The 19,173-nt window shown below is 38.0% G+C and overlaps 1 protein-coding gene across 23 annotated transcripts in view; it reads left to right on the forward strand.

The window, feature by feature from the left end:
* Positions 1-19,173, forward strand: part of LOC119651965 (RNA-binding protein Nova-1) — a 278,014-nt gene that overhangs the window by 167,187 nt on the left and 91,654 nt on the right. The window lies entirely within an intron of this gene.

Raw genomic sequence — 19,173 nt, forward strand, 5'->3', positions numbered from 1 at the left:
ATTAAAAAACTTACTTATCCTTGACTGCAGCAGATATAAACCAGATTTTAATGAAGGTTTTCATTGGTATCCCTTTTTCTTAACAAAAGTGCAATAGACCTATTGGAAAATTCATCCACGGCTAACCCATGCTCTTGTTGAATCACCTATGATTTCTGGTCCTTTTTTAGATGGTCTAATTTGGTTGACAAGTACAAGATGGGTTACTAATTATGCCTGATAAGAAAATCCTGTCATTAATTGTTAGTGTCAGAAAAGGCCGGTTAGTTTTAGCGAAACATGCACCTCACACTAAACAGTCGAAAGAAAATAAACTCATTATCACCAATCAGTGCCTCATTTTGACCTGATTGGGGGAAAAAATATAGCTCTTCTTCTATTAACGCACTTGCACTTACAGTAAAGACTGTTGTAGGACACAAGTTATTTACATTGAATCATCATCATTATCAACGAAACAATAGTTGGTACGTGATCTAGGCCTGTCTTAACAAGGAACTCCAAATTTCCCTGTTTTCACCTAGGCCCACCAATTCAACTTCCCCATCACTTGCTTAACGTCCTGGCCTACACCACTCTTTCACATAAGACAAGGTCTTACACACTTTCTCTACCTATGAGATGGCTTCTCCTCTTGCTCCTGAAGTGGATCACTCACTATCATACGTCAATGCTGCCGTTGGTGCAATTGTGTGAATTTTGTAGTACAGCTGCCGAAGCAATTTGCTTCTTTGATGCGCTATAAACATATATCGAAAGATATATGTTTATAACACATCCAGATCTAGATGAACGTGTAATTTTAAATGTGTTGCATTTTTTCTCGGAGACGTAGCACTCCGAGGAATCGATTCAATATTCCACCTGATCCAGAGCTGCAAAGCATATAAAAACTTTGTTGCAAAGCATACTGCTTAATGTCCCTCATGCATCAAAATTTGCCGTCTAAGCAAATCCACCATCATTCCAGCCTTGTCTTGCCACCCTCATTCAAACCATCCTAGTGAAATATTTGGAGACCTTAATTCCGCAAATATTAAGTGAATATGGCAATTAATCCTCCAATAATCAAGCCAACATCAAGTCTCCGCCGAAAAGGCAAGTAGACACTCATTGAGACCGGTTGAAAAGTCCAGATAGGGTTAGCAAGGAAATAAGCATATCGAAAATTGTCAAAACGTCATTAGCTACCCAGCATTCACAAGAAAACACAGCATCCTACGCTGAGGATGCTAAACTAATAAAGTCACCTTTAATCTACTTATACGAGTGTAATAATTCCATATCAATCAATTCGTTAAGCCAAATGATTGGATGCAACAAGTTCATTTCACGATAGTAAAGATCTATATCTATACGAAGGTCACCAAGGAGTGAAAGTCTTTAAAGGGAAAAAACCACGCTGCCAGATTTTAAGATTAACCGGTCTATAATATTGAGAATGATTCAAAGTATGGTTTCCTCTGCGTGATGTTTAGATCGTTCTCGATGGTGTTAATATGATATTACACTTTAAGGTAATATTCCTTTTGTGATATTACATACATCACTTATATATCACTACGCGGTTAGAGTTTTAGTTTTCACGTCATAAATTCCGTATTTCGCCACATGTTATGGAATATTTCTGAAATTTCTCATCACTGTTCAGCGACTCCCGGTTAACTGGTTGAAAATTCAAACAAATTGCGTCGGATTAGTCAATTGATTTGCCAAAATCATTAGCTATTTCTTTGATTGTAATTTTATGGCCATTTATGATCATCTCTTTGAATTTTTCTATATTTTCATCAGTCTCTGATGTGTTACAGCCACCTTAGAAGCCGGTATCCAATCTAGGCCCACTTTAGTAAGGACCTCCACACATCCTGGTTTTGCCCGAGGTCCGTTTTTCCTCAAAACTGTCTGGGTCCTTACCTATGCCATCATTCTATCTCGCGCGTCTTCCTTTTGAACCATAGATATTGCTGCTATAGACCTCCATGTTCGTCTTGGGTAGGGCTGATAAACCTACAAAAAAAAAGACATATATCACAGAGCTGCGCTACATCAGTTATTTATTTAATTCCCGTCGTAGTTTTTTTCAATACCTGCATCAGCCTGAACAAATAGTTTGAATCTCTGTAAACTTTTGCTATTTTTTCTAAACCAGCTGAGGCTGCAAACTGTTGCAAAGATTTCAAAAGAGTCATATTAACAGAAGAGAATATTTTCAACTGTTGTTTTCGTGCAAGCCGTCATCAGAATGCATTTCTATCTTTCCCAATCCAAACTCATCTTTGTGCTTATCGCTCAAATATGATCAGCTCATTTCTCATAGAATTTTCCAAACATGCACAATCCGAAGCAATACCAAATAAAATTTGTTGGCATCGTATTCAATTTGTGCGCACAAAACCATCAAATGTGCATAAATAATGTGAAAACTGACCTAGAAAAATCGGCATCTCCACTTTTCGACGAGATACTCTCAAGCTTAACTATGTCAGAGTTCTAATAATTTTCTGCTGACACATTTCTCCATATTGTGCATACTCCTTTCTTTCAGTTTCAGAAAAAAGAATTTATTACGCTATGCTCAGGCTTTTTATATAATTTATATCAACTGGAAAAATCTGAGGCGGACTAGCAGTACGGATGGTTGGAGGTCTTATTCCTTTTTTGGGGTCACCTAGTTTTAAAGTGGGTGGTCGTTTGTCTTTCACGCTGTTGCAGATACACGTATATTTGTGTCGTCGACACTGAAATTTAATAGGCATATCATATTTTTGATTACCCTCAAACCGGACAAGAAATTGTGTATAACCCTGGCTTGTACGTGATACGCTTACCGTGGCCCATATCCTTTCTGTGCAGATAAATCTCTCGCCTTGCAGTAAATTGGATGCTGAAGTGTCTCTCGGCACACAGCTGGATTTAGTGATGAGACTGCAGATTTTCTGGCACAGAGAAAAATTAATATTGTTTTAAGTGAGTTAAACGATAATCCTTTTGTATACCTGCAGGATATTTAATTTTGATATTGTTGGCAACGAAATGTGGAACACTTTTGTGAGAAATGTGGTGTTGGGAAGAGAATGGCTGGCAGCAGACAAATTTCAAGTGTTAAAAAGAGGGAAGAAATTATACAGTAAATATTCTGACATTGTGTGTGGATATTCTTTTCTCGTTGATTTTATACATCAGCGAAATGTATATAAATAGTAGAGGCCAGGTGAGCTTATTCCCCTTTTCTTTTGGTTGTTTTTGTTCACTTTACTTAGCTTAGTTGCTTTCGTAACCAATGACATAAAACATTTTATAAAAAAGGCGTTAATGCCTTATCTCCAATTAAGGAGCGGCAATGAAAACAAATTACCACCCAGTCATAAATAATTCAGGTGACTCCAGAGCTATTCACTTTTCCTCAACTATATACTTACTAGAGAAGTGGGAAAATACCTTATTTCGGATGTGATTTGCACGGCTGTCATCAATTTTTTCTTCAAGAAACCTCTTCTAATAATAACACCACTATCTTGATGTATAATTGATAAACTGTAATTAAAAGACTGTTGCTGCTTTTAAGTAAGAATAAATCATCGCTCACCCGGCAATACTACTCTTAGATTATCAAGTGTGTACTCTAGACACTGCTTCTAGCGCCGCATTTTATTTCAGACTTCAAATTTGGAGAATTTCACAAAGATTTTCCAACGGGTCTCTACAGATTCTGATTCTGGTGAGTGGCAATCAGTATCCTTCTGTAAATGTAAACTGTTAGGCTGTGTGTGACCGGATAACAATAGAAAACAACTATCGTGCCGCATGATATCAGGGTATATATAGGAAGGTGCGCAATATCATCTTGGAGTTTCCAGAGAAGCTTCAAATCAGGCTTATGTCATTGCATTAAATGGAGAAGTACATGATGGCTCCCTGGAGAGCCGGACGTGGTCTGCGTTTCAATGCCGTAATCAGTTCTGACTGCCGCTAGTATTTCCAAAACCCTTTTCCCGAAATTCAAGGAAATACAATTTAGGAACGCCTTCAAATGGTGACGATGTCAGTACTAGTGAAGGGACTGATGGTAACAGATTAACATACTGATATAATTGATTGCGATTCCATTGATTAAAGGGAGCTAAAGTTTCCACTTCACCGAAAAAGCGATCCATCGATATAGAGATTCTTTGTCGATACCTTTACAAGACAATTCGGTAAAATGTGATGGATATTGCGAGTAATTGAGACATAGAAATGGTAACAATTAGCTCGGAAAGAGTTTTGAATGGCTAAGTACTACCTCCACCTTTACAAATATATACAAAAATAGTGAAAAAATGCAAATCGCTTATCGAGAAGCATAAAACAAATTACACAAGAATTGCCTCTTACTTGACTGGAATGGATAGTGGAATGGTTATGTGCCATCCGGGACGTGCATCACGGCATTTTCTACACACAACTGTAAACGTCCAGTATCCAGCTAAATATTGCTGCTCCTAGCAAGAAGACGATATCAGAACCAATTTTCAGCCACGTCCTTCCAAAAAAGAAGAAAGATTTTTGTTATCCAAAGATAATAAATGTTCGAAAAGACACTTGATGTTCTACCTCTTACCCAAAAGAAAAACTCGACCTTAGCGCCACGATCCACGAGATGGGTGAGTGAGTTGGGAGAATCATCTTACATAATGATCTAGTCCTCTGAGTCGAAGAGGGTTGTTATGATTTGAAACCAATTTCATTTCCGAATTTCCATGGCGACAAAATACTATACTATACTCCTCCTGGGGACAATAATTAATTGGAATTCTCTCTGTTTGTTGTCCGTTAATTAAATAAATAAAAAATAAAAAAAATACTATATCACATAGTATTTTCTTTTAAATCCTGTATACGATATGCCCAAATAGGCTTCACATTCCACTTATAGATAAGAATTTTGATAGCTACTGATAACTTCAAGTAGCCAACGGAGTCCTTTATACCTAATATTCAATTCTCCCTAGCTTACCATCTAAACTCATCCCTAGGAATTTAGCAGTAATGACGAAAGGAACAGCCTTGCCCTTAAGCGATATTGAGACTGCATTTTTTCGATGTTACTTAGACTTCGTTTCATGCAGCTTAACCTACAATCGTTTCATCCAATCTGAGACATTCTAATAACGTAACGTGACCGGTGGTCAATGACCGTCTAAGTTGGCCGAAACCGACCAACAGCGGCGAAATTGACCATGAAGGTTCGGCCTCTTGTACTTTTAGTAGTTAGTAGACTTCTTAACAGTTTCCTGATGCATGTATTTTTAAAAACACTGATGCATTTTTTCAGAACTCAGTCCATTGTGGGCTGCTTCGTCGGTCGAGTTACTCATCGAATGCCACTTCTAGCGTGCTTTCTATATTTTTTAATTAAATCTATTGTTTAAGCAGAACATCGTATGCGACAACAAGCTTTTTGGGTGTACTGTCTTTTATGAGAGTGAGATATCAGCACCTCGATTAAAGACTGCATTCTGCATTAACAAGTTGAGTCGGCTTAATTCTTTGAAGAAAGGTAACTACAAATTCAAAGTTGTCAACGTAGAAATCCGCTTCTGCATGCCCGGAATTCAAGTACCGGAATTGCGCCTAATAGAAATATTGCTAAGTGATCTTAAAACGGCCCTGACGAAACTAAGCATATCTGCCTGCAATCTTGTATACCACTTCAATTGAAACAATTTACATAATCCTTGATACCCTGCCCCGCGCGAAAACTGAAATTAGGCACCCAAGGCAGAGGCAACTTATCGCACGTCAACTATGCCCTGGAAGCAACGTAGGCGAAAATGGTTTCCATGTATTATAGCTCAAAAACGTGATATCGGTGCCAATCATATTGAAGACATAAAACTGCCTAGTTCAAGCCTAAACGGACGAAAGCAGAACTAATTTTTGTTTAATTTTCATCGACCTCTTGATGACGAACAGAGCCAATTGAAGAGAAACTTACTCCCACTTTTTTAATTCCCCAAAAATAGAAAACTTTGGCTTTGTTAATAATGGTTGGACTTGTACCAAACCTTTCAATATCACGTCTTATATAATCACTTACATTGATGCTAAATTTTGCACTTCTAGAAGGAATTTAGGGGGATGTCACCAAGACCTCGCATGGGTTACTGTGAGTTAGAAACAAAGAGACAAAAACTCCGTGGTCTCTAGGTTTCGTTTAAATGTTCTCTGTTTTTTTTTTCAACCAGTCATGCAACCATCCGGGCCAAAGTAAAAATTATGCTGGAAAATCGAACCTAGGGTGAACATTATACGGGCCCCCTTAACCCTAGCCCCACGGAAAACCCCCCTTCTTCACTACTCCCCTTTATTTGGAGGAGCCAAAAACAAGCAAAAAACACAAAGTTTCTTTCTTTCTTAAAATTTTTCAAATTGCTAAACTGCGTAACAAGAATTCTGCTGATTTCGAGTATTAAATTGTCGCGGAAATTTTATGGCGTCTCCCAGTGTTTCAATTTATATACACACGATTTGGTTCCACTTCTATCTTCTCCACTATTCCATTACTTAATTTCCGGCCTAACTTGCCTACGTATTCGCCTCTACCTTTTCTGGCCGTCAATTTCCAATTGTACTTTTTTTTCAAAGTCGCCTTCCAACACACAATAGTGAAATCTTTCGCACTTTACTCCTACAGCAAATGTCACCCCAACACCGAATAAAGGAGCACAAACGGTTCGAGAGAGTAAATAACTTAATGGTGATAACTGGGATTTTTGTGTTTAGGAACTTGAGAGTAAGTGTATAAACAGAAAAGGTGAAAAATATTGCCATAAGCAAAGAATTAACTAAAAGTATTTTAGGTTCGTTTTTTTTTTAATGAGGCAGGAAAAAGGCAGGTTTTACGGAATGTTACGCCGATAAAACATGGTGCTCGGAGAAAAAATTGGGGTGAAAGAGGGTTAAGGCCGACATTTACGAGTGGATGGTTAATCGTCATCATTAAGTATTGAGTGTGTTTGTTACCCAATTTTTAAAGGTAAATCGGTAGATGATTATTCTGTTCTTGCCTAAAAGTGCTACTGCATTATGGCAAATTATGCAAATTCCGGAAAAGGGATTAATCTCTCGCCTTGTGGAAATGGTTCCTGAAATACTATGTATCTGGTAATTCAGTAAAATATTTAGCCAAACAGGAGAGATTTTCTACCGTGTAATATGGTTGATTAATGATGAAGGCGCGAGAATCTACCCTGCTAAAATTAGCAGCAGTCACCTATAGAAGGTCAAATGTTAACGCCTTCCTTGTGGACTTGGATTAAAAGGCCGCACCGTACACAGTCCTCAGCACCATAGCAGGAATAATTGATTACCACCTTTTTATTTTTTTTTCGTGAGTTCGAATCCAGATTTGAGTCATGAATGCCTGCATTTGTCCCGCGGACATAGGTTCACATCAGATATAGGTGAATCGTAGACCTAATCAAAATAGTAGATTCCGTTGATATTCTGTGCTTCACAAGGGAATGTACATTTACATTGTCATAATAATATAGTAACATGAGGCGAAAATACGTCAGCTACAAGGTAATCAAACATAAGGCTACATAAGGTAATCAAACGTATTTGACTCCCGGTTTCAGTCGCCCCCAGCTGTTCGCGAATCACAATATATGTTCCTATGAGCCCCGTTTTGAGGTTTTATACTATATCTGTGCGCGATGGAGCATTTTCTGTGACAAATCGTACATTAAACTTGAGGGTTAGGTACCCAAAATATTTTCATTAATTCAGCTGCTTCTTCAAATCATAAATTCTCCGATAGGAGAGACAAACAAAACAGAACGCCATTAACCTCACTGTGAACTTCCGCTAACTTTCCAAATCCCTAAAAATGCGATGTGTGGTCGTAATTGTTTTAAATTTAACCGACAATGTAATTTTTAATTCTAAAAGTGACGAAAAGTCCTTTTTTCTCGAAAATGAAAAAAAATGTGCACCAGACTGGTACCAAAAAGGTTCACCGACGAACGAAAGGGAAAGTGAATGTTGCGGTCTTAAATCCAATTATCACTTTCGATAATTCGTAAGTCTTCTAATGGGTGCAAAAAGGCAGCATTTCAAGTGGCACTCCTTAATGTCACCCTACCCCAAAAAAGCACGCGAGATCAAGTCCGGGATAAAAAACCACCCTCATCGTCTTCTTTGATATCAGCCTCACTGACCACCACCGGTCCGTATTACCCATTGAATGCAACCTATGGGTACATGTATTTCTGCATTGATGTTCACTAACTGAATGTAATCTAGTGTGAATCGCTCAACCCCGACGAATTTTTTGGCAGACAATGTGCATTTTACACATCATTCAGAAACATGATTATGCCGAATGAATGCATGTGACCGTCCCGTTTCGCGGGATGGTACATTGGCGGTTAAGATAATGTAGTCCTGTGTCCTTATAGAAAGCACAAAAGGCTTGTCATCTTGTGTTCCCTTGGAGGCTTCAGCTGTTGCAAATGAATACCCAGAAGTTTCTGGAAATAAGAACCTTTTTCCCCCACTGCCTAAAGATTTTCCTGTTTAAACTTTTTGGATATGTTTTTCCTCGCATTAAGTCTGCGTAGCAAGTTTTCCTTCAACATATTTGCTGAAAGATTATGTTTCTTCGGATGACATTTCTGCAATGTGTGGTTAGATGCATTATTACCTTCATTGTCATTTGGTTTCCATTACGTTTTTTCTGGCTTTCGTTCCATTCTTTTTGGAAATAATTTGAGGGCTCTTTCCACAGCGGCCAAACAGTGTATCCATAAACCCACAAAATTTGAACATTCTACAAATGTGCAACTGCAACCACTTGCATTACGAAATAAAATATGCTGTTGATTCCGTACGCTCTATTTACAGATCGATATAAAGAATGTTTCATAGGTACATAGAACTTGTATTTAAAAGTAAATTTGAGGATACCATCCCGTATAAGGATAAAGTCTCTATCACGCTGCGTTCACATGATAAATGTTGCAAAAAATGTTATGTAAGAAACGGCCACGCAACGAAGAAGTAATATTGCCCATGTCGGTTCGGAACTTTTTTGTGAAAGTCGATGAAACAGTTTCAGAATCTTTTAATGAAACCTTTGCAGCTCTCTAGTATTGCAAAAACCTTGTTTTTGTTGGCGTTACAAAATTCGTCATCATTCAGATTCAATAGTTTATGGAAAGATTACATATTATATGGTTAACGTGTCCAAATATGGTAATTCGCCGCTGGATGTATGGAAGATACAAACTCCTATTTCTCTACTAACTAAATTTACTTCCTTCGTGTTGGGAAGGATCAAAAGCCAATCGTTGATATATTTTACTAGCGCCTTCGAAGTAAGATCTAGTCAGATAGGTTGATCCTCTAATACAATATCTGCCAAAATAAGGGAAAACGGGCTGCCCACAGGCAATACAAACATTTACTTATAGGTTTGATCGTTGAAACTGAAAATGCTAATCTCCTTAAAATGACTGATAGAAAAATTAGGGATATTTTCCCGCCTTCCAAAAATCTATTTGATATTTATAAATCTTCATATCTAACTAATATGTCGTTGGTAGTGATGTGTTAACACTGTAAACTCACCTCAATGTTGTAACCCTTGTGAAGGAAAATGGTTTTCATCTTCAAGAACTATGAAACACAAATCAAGGAACTACATTGGTTAAACCATGCATTGAGTGCGAAATCAAACTGCGTCAAGCAGAAAACTAGTCAACTAGTATCACAATCTGACTTGAAAAAATAAAAAAAAAATAAAGTAGGTTGACTAAATATCGGCCTCGCTACATCAGTTTTGAATCCTGGTTTAGGTATGGATGTTTGTCTTTGTGCTTTTCCTGCTACTTTAGGCTTATAACTTGCATAGCAATGAATGCGATAGTAACGAAACTGAAGCCCAGTCTCATTGAAAATTAAATATAAAAACGCCAGAAAGGAGTCGAGCTCATCACCTTATACATCTGTGAAAGGGAATCACCGTAAATCTTGACTTATTGGCGATATATATATGAACGAACAAACCAGGTAACCGCAAATTATGCTTAATATTGTCTTTGTGAATTACATAATTGCTGAAAATAACTTTGACGGAAATGATTAGCAAAATGAGAGGAGATAATAGTTTCGATGCAATAAATTATAAATCCAACTCAAATAATTTTCTTCCAACACTCAATTGATTGTTCTTATTATTCTTCAAAAACATTCTATTATATTCTTAATATTCCACATAGCTCAATAGGTAGTCTTTTTATTATTTTCAAATTTGCTAGCAACATCCCATTCTTGCTCAAAGCAGAATACCCACATGTACTTGTTTTTCTAGTTTCCTTGAAATTTTTATCGCATCATGTACTAATGTACTAATAAACGTGCGCATGTAGCGTTTAAGATGGTGTTTCTAATCAAATAATTATCACGACCGCAATCTTATCAATATGTGACAAAAACAATTAGTGCGCAAAGTATGTAAGGAAGTTGAGTCTCAGCGAGATGTCCCAGCACAATCAAATGATGAACATTTCAAATTGTTATTATTTAATATTCTTCCCTAAAATAATAGGGGAATACAGGGAAATCCACTGGGGGACCAACAATTTCAAGACCCACAAAAAAAGTCTTACATATGGTGCTTTTTATTTTACCTTCTTCTATAGCCTTTGTCCCGTTTGGAAGCGGGGTCAGCTCAAAATCAGTTTTATTTCATAACCTTACCAAACGGAAATATACATATATATAAAACGGAAATATGTGCACATAAATATTTTCACCCAGAGTCATAATTTCATATCGGACAAAATGCCAAAGTGTGCACATGAAATCAAATTCATATGAGAGAAGCAGACTAACTGAATTACGCAAGACGCATGACTAAGCTGCTGTTATAAAAGTTCGATATGATCCATATCTACATACTTTTAAGAGTATGTGTTACGTACAATCATACATATGCATATGTAAAGCGGATCTTTCAAGTAGAAATATCATTAAGTCAGCCTACTGGTTTTTGAAGTAGAAGTATTGCGATATTTTCACTGAAAAGTTCGCCTTCATTAGGTTTCACATGAACTTAGGTACGTTTGCATTTTAATTGTTAATTTATGGTATCAGACAATTTTGTAGCCTAAAGAGACGCCATCGCTGAATTGGATTTGACCGAGTTGGGTTACCTAGGACAGATGCCGGCGTTTCCAATTGTTCAAATGAAATGGAATGAAAATACCACTACCATTAATTTTCACAGTTTTTTCGACCCCCAACTTATTTCCATCGTTAATGCCAATTACTGGAACTGAATTTTTCCTCTCATTCTTTATATACTCCGTTTTTTATCTAAGTACTTTATCATTACGGATTGAACCTTAATAATAATAATAATCGTTGGCGCAACAATCCATATTGGATCAGGGCCTTGAAGTGTGTTAGAGCACTACATTCAAGACCGTAACGGTACACTACAGAACACTGTAGGAGGCAATGTGGTCAGCATTGCGCTCGCCCGAGATTATCACCCTGATTTGACTCAGGTACTCATTCACAGCTGAGTCGACTGACATCCGATGTCAAGTCACGATACAAATCCCACTGCCACCAGCGAGATTTGAACCGCGGCCTTCCGTATGACAACCCAGTGCTCTAACAACTGACCTATCCGGACACTTGAATTGATTGAACCTTATAATTTTTAATGTCGTCAAATAAGGTTTGGGGCCTAGTTAGCAAGATAGGAATAGTGCTGAGCAAGATGTGGAAGATTGTGATGCAGATTAAGATTATGGTCAAAGACTGCTTTGTTTACCTTGCGGCGACTAGATAGAACTGAGCCCCATCTGGCTCCGGTGACACTTGACCGGGTCCGTGATCGTCTAAAACTGATAACTTGAAATGTTGGTTGGAATCGACACAAGTGAATTACATCCCAACAAAGCCCGAGAATCGCGATTAAATACACCGTTACGGAAAGGGTTTTATTAAACTACTAACCCAATAAATGCTGCTCGGTCTCTAATACAACGTGACGGCTTTTGAAATATGCCACACAAACTCATCTGGTACATATTGCGAAAATACCTAGTGCCAGAGGAACTCCTGCGCTAAGTTAAATTGCTCTACCGTGCTCCGGAAAGTTGGTAGTATGGCAAGCATATCAAAACCGCTTCATGCCTCTGTTGGTGTTCACCAAGGAGGCGTCCATTCGCCACTCCTTTTTCTTATGATGATTTTCTTCTACGTCGAGTAGCAAAGCTGATCTCGAGCAACTTGTCCGGAAGTAGAATAATGGCCCCATCAATCCCAACTGAGTCTGAATAAAACAAAGTTTTTGACGTCCGATCCTAAAATAACAAGCAAAGTGCCTGTGTTAACAACTTGAAAACAGAGCGATTTAAATACCTCGGATCCATGCTATCCAGCAACGTGTGATGACATTTGTGTTCGACGAAGGATCCTTTCAAATCAAAAGTCTACCGCAATGTCGTTTGCCCTATTGCGCTGTATAGTTCTGTATGTTAGCTGACTACTAAAGCTTGTGAACGAACGAAAATATTGTGTGCTATAACCAGGTTCGAATTAGCTTCCAACTTGTCGTGGAAAAGTCGTGAAAAAGGTAAAAGTGGTCTGAAGATTGAAGTCAACAGGAAACCATCTAAAGACTGATCAAAACATGGTTGTTTGTAAGCCTCTCCACTCCTCCCGAACCAAGCCTGTGGTCGAGAAAAACAGCAAATTCGGTCGAGATGGCCAACCCCAATATAAACCTGCATGAAGGACGAGGATAAAGTAAACCTTCTCGAGCAAGTGTTAGCGATTGATGATGAAAAAGTATAGGCCTCAAAGATGCTGAATCCAATAAATACCATTCACCCATGGTGCCGACGTTTAATTTTAAAATCTGACTATATATTGCCTTCATCAATGTTGATTTAACAAAGTCTTTGCCTTTGCTTTCTATGCCTTAGTTCTCCATGCGGATTTAATATTATATTAACAGTAAAGCTAAACATAATGATCGGGTAAGGAATTAGGAAAGTGCAAACAGTTCACTAATGACATGATTTCGGGCACTCAATTGCATCAAGAGTTCGCTATGGTCTTACGCTGAACCGACAATCGGCCTGGCATCCAGTTCTGGCAAGCAATAGATCAACCAACTGTACAAGTCCACGACAGCAGAATTTCCAAATATCCCAATAATAATTCTCAAGCGATAGCGTCCCTCTTAAGTTTGACTTGTAGTCATTTTGTGTATTTGTGATATGTTCCCACAAAATCCGACAAGCAGTCACGAAACTGGTCTCTGAGAGCTTGCCTCGTTTATATTCATTAACACGTCCCTGTAGAGTAAACCGCACTGGTCAAACGGGAAGAATAAATATAGGAGAATACAACTTTGAGACCGTTGATAATTTCCCCTATCTAGGGTCGAAAATCACAGCCGATAATAGCTATGATCTTGCTAGTCCTCATGTATTTCTCGGAGACTTGGGTTCTTAGCAAGAAAAATTGCGAACTCTTGGTCGCATTCGACCGAATCCTCCGAAGAATTTTTGACTCCCTACATGAGAACGGACGATTCCGTAGCCTACATAACGGTGAAATCTATAAGCGATACCATGGCCGTCAAATTGTGGATAAAATCCGGCTTAATAGGTTACGGTAGGCGGGTCACTTAATCCGTGTGAATGAGGATGATCCAGTCCAGAAAGTCTATAAGGGCAATATCTATGGTAGAAAAAGAAGACGAGGCAAACCCTGCCTGAGATGGAGCGATGGCGTAAATCCGGATGCCAGGCAGCTTTTAGAGATATCGAATTGATGCACCTCGGCGCAAAACCGGGATGTCTGGAGTACTTTATTAAGGCAGGCCTAAACCGGATACCGATTGTTGCGCCGTTGATGATGGTGGTGATGTAGAGTAAAAGTGTATATATCGCGACAATAGATGGAAATCTCCCTGCAAATTGAATGGTAGCAGAGTTTTTCGAAAGGATCTCTCCTTGCATTCATCCTTCTTTTTTGATTCGGGAGGATCTAACAATCTAATGCTTAAAATTTGCTTGGAAATCCGAAAGTACTCGGCTGGTTGCTTCTCCTGCTTTAGTTGCTGGAATCAGAAACAGTGAACTTCTTTCGATTTCCCTTTTTGGATTTTTGCTAACATTTTTATCACGGTAAGGGAACCCTGTATCAAATTATTATCGGGCTGTTGTTTTATCACTCAATTATGTCTAGCAGGGGAGAGTTTTTGAAAGTAGGAAATGGAGTGGTACGAATCTTATCGCATTATCTTTTTCGGTATACTGGCTCTACATATTGGGTGTACAACTTAATTTACTTCTTTTATTTGCTTGGAAAATGCATTTATTTGAGAGATAACATGAATTAATATGTTATTCGAAGTATTCTCCATCGTTAACCACTAGCTTTTCCTTAGTTTTGCATAGAACGAAACAAATGGTAGTTGGGAAGGACGAATTTCGGGAGTATAAGGCCAGTGAGCCGGAACTTTCCACTAGTAATTTTTCAAATAGTTTCTAACCCTAACTAGCCGAGCGTTGTTACGATGAAATATTATGGACTCATGTCTAATCGCATATTCTGGACGTTTTTCGGCTATAGATTTTTTCAACCGGATCACAAATGTGTAAGTTGTTGCCTGTAGCAGTCTTCCAAAATGGTTTGAACAGGCTCTCGCTAAATACAGTGCATTATAGAAAAACCAAAAATAATTGCTTTTAAGTGCGTGAGTAATTTATTTATTTTTTTTTCAAATCCCACCAAATACAGTGCATTATCTTTACATAAATATTTGAATTGAGTATTGATGTACCCTATTAGTCGGACTTTTTATATAAGACATTTGGCGCTTGGAGTTATCGTACTGAATCCATTTTGTGCCCCCGGTTATAATTCAATGCAGAAACGACTTTCTTTTGTGCCATCCAAGCAACATTTGGAACATGCAAAATCATCGTTCAATATTTCTCAGCTTCAACCCGTATGGGACTCATTTGCCTTGCTTTTGGATGTATCCCGCGGCTTTCACTCGTTTCCAAATTGCTTGCTGAGTCACTTCCAACGTTTTTATACCGTAGTTTTGCATTTGACATATACATCTTTGAACTTTTTACATTGACCCGTACGGTTCTTGTCTTCTACACTAAAACTACCACTTTTAAATCTTGGAAACCATTCTTCACAAGATTTATTTAATAGTTTGAATTCACGGTAAACTTACACTAGCATTCGATGCGCTTCAGCTGCACTTTCGCGCAAAAAATAAACTTGTTCTGCAAAGCTCAAAATTTTCTAAGCAATCTTTGGTTGACAAATTCTGACATTTTATGATACACCAAAAATAAGCCGTATTCATCAACCATCTATAACACCTAAAGCCATTTTTAGAAAACGGATCGAATTAAGTATTTATTTTGCATAGCCACACTTGGCTGAAGATGACATCTCTACCATGGTTAGTACCATATGCCTCACGAATAAGTCGAAAAGCTTAGATGTGAGATTATTCTGCTAATCCATTTCCCGTTGTTAAAACCCCACTTACTCATTTTATAACTACTTACAAATATGCAGACAGGGGATAAAATACTAAAAAAAATCTGGAAGAAGAGGGCGTGAGTTTTTTCAGGGGCCTAAGTAGCCTAGCTTCTGCTAACGCCTTTTTTCATTAGCTCTTCTGTGTTGTATTTGAAAATACGCCTCATCCCTTGGCTGAAATCAGTCGTTTATTCTAAAATATCTGGACGACGAAGAGAGACTTCATACCTTAAAAGAACATCCATGTTGACTCGCAGAGCAACAGCAATAAAGCCTCATTATGAGGACACCAATTTGGCTCCATAACTAAGCACTGCCACCCAATCCTACATCCAACCAATTAAAGCCCACTTTGTGTTGTGTTTTTCAACACTAAGCATGTAGTTTACACGGAATTTGTACCTCTAGAGCAGATTGAAGACACCACCTACTGTTTACATCTTCTCTCAGAATTCAACAAGCTGGTCCTCTAAAAATAAAATCAGATCACAGGTGCCACGGCGCCCCTTCTACGTCTCCAAGATTTCCTGCCGAAGCACAACTTTCTAATGCTACTCTAAGACCGTCGCGTCGCACCCCCATTTTTCTCCTACAACCTTTTTTCTTTGTCCATATTTCAAGATATTATTCCCTAAAATCCTGAATATTTTTATGAAATTTGCATTACTTGATGAACTCATCTTATATTTTTGATAAGAAAGATTCTCACTTTTAAAATTCTCGGAAGCGCTTAGGCGAAGTGATCCTTTCAACATGAGCATATACAGGGTCACGGTATATTTTTGTACCGATCATATCAAACCCTTAGCAATGAAACGAATGATCCGCTATATTTAAGAGCTGAAGTAAAAGTTTCTCGTAACACCAAAAGATATTCCTGTCACATATTGAATATGTAATCTCGAGAATGCTCTCTACTGCCAAGGATGATTAAGCGATTAAGACTAGTTAGTATAAGTTTGGTGCGACTCTGAAATCAGACAATTCCCCAGGGCACATTCTCATGTCCTGCCACAAATTTCAAATGAAATTCACACCGAACATCACGGTAATGCAGAATTACACTCCGAAGTGCGAATATTATCAATTCGTTGCCACGGAGATTCGCTATAAAGTGCTTTATGTGGTTCTTTGTTTAAATAGTGACTTGCGTGTCAAACGCCTTCTAATCACTTTGGCTGAAAGTACCATAAGCTATCATCAACATTGCCTACAATATAGGCCCTACATCGAACCCGCCCTTATTACCTCGAAATGATTGACAATTTCCAAGTACTCAAAGCATAAAACTGACTGGCGGTTCTGTCACAATTTGAATATTAGCTGTAACGACTGAAAGTGAACCTGAGATCAAATTATGATTGATGGGAGTGTAACAAGTACTACTCCACATCTCGTAGACCTTGCTTTCTTATTCACGGTAATTTTTCCACAGTACAGCCAGAAACTGGTTTCATTTCTATGTTTTATGTCTCTCCTTTTACGTGCTCACTACTGTACTACCATTTTCGTATGTTTGTATAATATGTCTGTAAACTCATGTGTTCATATATCTGCCTACCACTGAGTGCATTTTGTGGCCTAATTCAAAACCGAATTGAATGACTCAAGACTCAAATCAAACTGAAACTCAACTTGTACACTCGCCTCGGTTTTGACTTTTTAACATTGGGGTCAACCATGCTGAGGCATTGCCTCAAATACACTCACGATAAATATAACGCAGATACTTGTATCTTTTCTGGTGCTTTAGGTTTACCTTAGCACTAGCTTGTATGTAAGCTAATTTAATTTATTAATGTACCTTTATGTCGCTTAACCAACACACCGGCTAAGATTTCTTAATTTTCTCTCTTTCTTCTTTTCTCTTCGTGCAACCTTTGTTGGCGTTACAATGTTTACTTTAGCGTAATATGTTATGCTCATTGCCATTGTGTTTATGACAATAAATCATTTTACCACACAAATTGTGCTTGAGAAAAAAAATTGTCTGTTGGACTTGCTAATATATATTGCCCTCGTCTTTGTGGATAACTTTCCGGATTAATGTTTAATAAATTTTTAATGATATTCCAGGAAAATCATGGGGTGACTTTAGAGTAAAACAAAAGTGCTCAAAGCATTTATTAAAAATCTGACTATCAACTTTCATTACCAAATTTGCCAATCATGGTCCTACTTCCAGTTTCCTTATAACATATATTTGCATCTGGATCTTTCTCTAGACTTTTTCATTAAGGCCGCCATGAAGAAGGCTTTTTGGAAATGCTAAGTAAATTAGCTTGACTTGAGTGGAGTTATAAGAGTGATTGCTCAGAAGTTTCCAGCCACGAAGAATACTCTCGTCATATATGTTTGTATACTACATCGGCCTGAGAAAAATAACATTAATCTGATGTAACTTTGTTAGTAATAGTACTCAAACCCAAACTAAACCAGCTAATTTCTTGAGTAAACTAAACAAGATAGTAATTTTATAAAACCGGGCTATATACTATTATTAACCCTATTTAAAAAGATATACTTGCATGGGTGTCATGATGGAGAGGCATCTTCATGGTTTTATCAGATTTTTCGTTTTTAAATATGCCATTATCTTGCTAAACCAAATAATCTGCAAGACAATTCCCCCGTAAAAGTAGAATTAAAATGCCATTTAAGATGTCCGCATATAGTAAGGAGTCCATTGGTCCTTTAATATGGTCGATCACCAGAGGCAGTATTATACCGCCAAACATCCCGATATCACTGTCATACATACCATCGCTTTCCAGCTGCCATGTTTGATAGTGAGTATCTAGTAGTGGGGAGCATGGGGCTAATCATTGGATGTCTATCCAAAATAATATAGGCGAATCAATTAAAACTTACTTCCATAACTGAAGACGTCGTTTGACCAATATTCATTAGGCGGTGATTGATGATGGTGAGCCTCTTGAAGCCCACTATCATCTTGCTCTTTTCGAAGATAGACTGCTTCTTCACTGTTTATTGTCCAAGAAGTCCAGGTTTTTCCAGCCTCCTTGCGACTGAGTGGATGTTAATGGCAATATTACATAGGTCTGCTATCTACTCTCAAACGATGAGTTTATCGCCGCGCTCTGTAGTTTTATTTAGTCGTCCAATTTACCTATGGTGGAAAGACTTTTCCAACCGCTATCATTTCAGCTTTTGGCCAATGGTACCTTATAGAATGGCAACCAAATGTACCACTTTCCTTCCTTCATACCCTTTTCCGCAAGATAGAAATTCCGTTTTTTGTAGCTTCGTGGATGGTCTTTTTGCCAACTTCAGGCATGACGGTGATGATCTTAGAAAGTTGAAATGTCGGTCTCCATTTTTGCAATGAAGTCGTGAACATCATCATTTCCATTAGAAAGCTCGGCTCTGCTATTTCCAAACCCAAGTCTTTTTTTTTTCTTTTTTTCTTTTGCGCTCTATCTCTCCGCTGTTGCTTAATCTTTTTTGTTTCTTTTATTTCTCTTTTCTTCTACCTCTTTGAGATGTTTCAGAATATTATCAATTTGCGAAAACTTGCCCATTTTATTTCAAGCGAATTGTAACTATCCTACTCATCAGGCCCAT

The sequence above is a fragment of the Hermetia illucens genome, chromosome 3 (genome assembly GCF_905115235.1).
Source record: "Hermetia illucens chromosome 3, iHerIll2.2.curated.20191125, whole genome shotgun sequence".
In the NCBI taxonomy this organism is placed as follows: Eukaryota; Metazoa; Arthropoda; class Insecta; order Diptera; family Stratiomyidae; genus Hermetia; species Hermetia illucens.